Here is a 4249-nt window from a genome sequence, read left to right as displayed (position 1 = left end):
CATCTCAGACATTTAACATTTCTTTGTGTTAGGAACACCAATTCCATCTTGAAGTCATTTTTTAAAAATTATGATGAAAAGCATCATTCCTTGGTTGGCCAATTCACTATTCCTAGGAGAAATCATTTTAAACTTCACTGTTTCTTCTGGTTCTTACCTCTACATTTCAAAACAACATTTGTGTGCTGTTCTTTATAGATATCTTTGGTTCTAAGCAATATCTGTTAACTTTAGGGAAGATGAGGATTTTAGCTTTCTATGCTTGCAGTACCATGCCTGAAATATCTGTGCACCACACCTCACCAACAACCCTCCACTCACCTATTCTCCATTGTCCCAATATAATTAAGCCACAATTTTTGGTTAAATAATTATGTCTTTACGTTATTATAATTAGAGAAGTAGTATTTACTATTAAGCCACATAGAATAAGTTTTTTATCTCTCTCTTCAATTTTCTAGTTTTTCCTAGAGTTAAAAATTATTCCATTTTCCAATTTGCTTAGAATCTTATATAAGTTTCACTAATTTTTCACCAACCCCTTCACAGGAGATTTTATACTCCTCTTAATACAGTAAAACTTATCAGTGTTCATCAGTTAACATTGTTTTTATTTTTATTTATTTATTTCATTTTTTTTTTTTGTAGAGACAGGATCTCACTATGTTGCCCAGGCTGGTCTCAAACTACTTGGTCTCAATTGGTCCTGTGCCTCAGGCTCCCAAAGACCTGCATTTGGTTTTTATATTAAAGATATCCTTCATGGTCCTATTGTCCTGCTGGAGCTTAGCTTCACCACCATTCTGGAGTATTCTTTTGGTCTCCCACCTGTGTAGAATGTTAGCTTCTCAGGTTCCCCACCTATTTGGGTTTAGTCTGACATGTTGCTGAAGCATATCCTCTCCTAGCTTTTTGAAAAAGGATCCAAAGTCAAATTTTGAGTCTTCTGTATTTGAAAATTTTACCATTCAAAACTTCACACATGATTGACAGGTATATACAAAATTTTAGGTAGAATTTGAAGCTGGCGCTCATTGTTTTCAAACTTTGAGTATAGCTGCTGAGAAATCTGATTCTATTCTAATTTCAAAGTTTTGGATGTAACTTGTTTCCTACCACCCAACTCCTGAGCCCATGTACTTAGAATCCCCTCTTTAATCTATGTGTTTTAAAACCTTCTCATGTTTCCCCTCGAGTCAATCTTTTTACATCTGTTGCGCTGAGACACAATGGGCCTTTCTACTAGGGACGCCATAGCCTTCAGCTCTGGAAAATGCTCATTATTTATGTGATATTTTTTCTTCCCTCCATTCTCCTCTTTACTTTCTTTCTGGGACTCATATAAGTCAGATTTGTTTCCCCTTTATTGTCTGGCCTTACTGCTTATTATAAATACTTTGAATAGTTTCTCCCAATTTCATCCATACCCCCCACTCCTTCCCACTGTCTAGTCTTCTAATTTCTGAGAATTTCTGAAGTTCTTTTCTATGAATCAGCTTGCTTCTTGGCTCTTCTCACCTTGCAGGCAGTTAGATTTCCGCTTTTCCTAGTATGCAAAGGCAGTCAACACTTGCCCATATGTTTTAGAGCTTCTAAAATGTTGCTGATATTTCTTTGGCATCTATACTCCAATTTTATTTGTCCTTTTCGGATTATGCCTTTTTAATCTTTTTACTATCATTTTAGTAGTTAGAGGATGGAGTACAAGCAAATATTGCATTTCACCCTAAGTCTTTCCTTTCGTTCTAATATCTTTATTTGCTCTATAGTACTTTTGACTTCTCTTTCTCTCCATATATATGGAGAGAGATTAACATAATACATATATGAACTTGCCAGTCAAGTTCAATGAGTTTTTCTTTCATCTCTTGGTTGATCTCTTATCTGCTTCAATCCTAACTAGCCCTCTTTTTCTTTCCCTCACTGATACCATCTACATACTCTGATTTTCTGTGAAGGAATATCTAAGCTAGGTATCCTAAGTAAGGATCCTCACATTAAAATGGATAGTATGTGAATATTAAAAGATCCTTCAAAAGACCTGGCACCCTGAAGATTAAGAACCTTTGCATTAAGGAAGTGGTGATTAAATTATCATCCTTGGACCAGGATATTATATCCCTCTCAGAGAGTGGGCTCCTGGAACCCACGTTTATAACAAATTTCCTAGGTGACTCTTATATGCACAAAATTTCATAACAATTTTCCTGAGCTGTTGTTTTCTATGTGGATCATAAGACCAAGAGGTAACATCTCCTTACGCTAATGTGATTCCTTCTCAGAGTAGGGGAGATTGAATTGCCTACTTATTCTCATTTATTGTTTTGCCCTAATTGTACCCTCAGGCCTTTCATGCTAAAAAGACAGGCTTTTATGGGGGAAATGATCTGTGAAGACTATATAAGAGTAGAGGACCTGGAGTGTGAACTAAATAGAGTAGTATGTAGCATTGAGCTTCAGGGTGCCATCAAGCCAGGAGGTCAGAGAAAGCAGCTATAAAAATTTTAAATTAAATAACTTTCTTGCACTCAAGAGTAAATCCTCATTTTTCAAGGCTTATACAATTTGGGGGACCTTTTCAAGGAATAAAATTAATTCAAACTTCTGTATTTCAAAATTGCAAAGACAACTTTCAGGCCCAACCTGGGGCCAAGTGCCAGGGAGAAGTACTGAGACAAATGCTTTATTAGCTCTGAGGTAGCGTCATCTCATCCACGTTTCTTATTTTGTACTTATCCTGCCTGTTTCTCTGGAATGATTTGCAATAAAACTCTCAGTAGGCCCTCTATATGTGTGTTTTTAGTAAAAGCAGAAAGGGAGTGAGGTCTACTTCATAGTATTTCTGTTTAAGAGAGTGGGCTTAAGAAAAGGGTTGGTTCTTCACTGTTCTGCAGGCTCTGGAGATGTAATGTGTCTGCTTTTGGGCCAAGCTCTCCTCCTGTCTTGTCAGGACCTTGCTCTCTTGATTATTTTGCCTGCTATTGTATTTTTAAATCTCTCCTGCTTTGCTTTCTCTATACTTGGGCTTCTCAATCTCAGTACTACTGACATTTTGGATAATTCGTAGTTGAGGATAGAGGTGACATGTGCACTGTAAGATATTGCATCCCTGGCTTCTACCTACTAGATGCCAGCACCCTCCCTGTAGCCATGACAATCAAAAAAATTCTCCAGAAATTGCCAGATATCCTCTGGGAGACAAAATTACTAAGTCATATCACGTCTAGCTTTACGTATCTATAAGCAGGATTCAGACTCTCTCATTAAAGACATATACATACACACTTAACCATGGATCTATCTGGTGATACCACATCCCTCTTTCCTTTCTTCCCATCATGCATCTTGAAAATGTAGCCAAAGCTTATTTTCTTTACCTTCTCACTTTCTATTTATTTCTTAGCTTTAATATCTTTTAAAATGTAACATTTGGTACAAAAGAGGATATAAATAACATAAATATGTTACAAACTATAATAATAAAACTAAGACCTGTGAACCCATCATCCAACTCAAGAATGAGAATATCACCAATCCCATTGCAGGAGCAGCTACCTTCTTCTTCTCCCTGTTTCCCTGTACATGCCTCCTGCTGCCCAGAAGTAATGACTGCCCTGGATTTTATGTTTATCCTTCCTTCATTTTCATTTTTTAAAAATATTTTATCATGTATTTCCATATACAGTATATATTGCCTAGGTATGTTTTCTTATGCAGTATACTATTTTGCATTGCTACTTTCAAGCTGTGTAAAAATCACATACAAGAGTATGTTGCAGTCTTCTGGGATTGCTTTTTGTTTTCTTTTATTCAATATTATTTCTTAAATTTAAATCATGTTACTTGTATGTATATTTTATTTGCTGTAGAGGGAGAATAGTGAATTATGAGCACAACTCAGACTTGTGGTTCAAATCCTGGCTATGCATTTGTAATATTGGGCAAGTTCCCATTGCCCAAAGAGACCCCTTTTGTGTCTCTGTTTCCTCATTTATAAAAAAGGAAATGTTAGTCTGAGGATGAAAGTGAATTAATTTATGTAAAGAGCCAAGAACAATACTTGGCACATAGGCAGCACTATGTATAAACTCTTATTATTTACTTTGACTTCTCTGTTCCATCTTATGACTATAGCACAATTTATCTATCCATTTCATCTCAAAGGACATTTGGCTTGTTTCCAGTATTTCGTTTTATCAATGTCACTATGATCATTCTAGTAAGCATCTCCTGATACATATATGCAGGA

At 36.1% G+C, this 4249-nt stretch overlaps 1 protein-coding gene across 1 annotated transcript in view; it reads left to right on the top strand.

Moving 5' to 3' along the window:
* SEMA3E (sema domain, immunoglobulin domain (Ig), short basic domain, secreted, (semaphorin) 3E) overlaps positions 1–4249 on the top strand; it is a gene marked incomplete at its 3' end in the record, with an annotated part of 299672 nt that overhangs the window by 164309 nt on the left and 131114 nt on the right. The window lies entirely within an intron of this gene.

Source organism: Propithecus coquereli, unplaced genomic scaffold, assembly GCF_000956105.1.
Source record: "Propithecus coquereli isolate 6110/MARCELLA unplaced genomic scaffold, Pcoq_1.0 Scaffold312, whole genome shotgun sequence".
Taxonomy (NCBI): Eukaryota; Metazoa; Chordata; class Mammalia; order Primates; family Indriidae; genus Propithecus; species Propithecus coquereli.
This window is presented reverse-complemented; position numbering and strand designations above follow the sequence as displayed.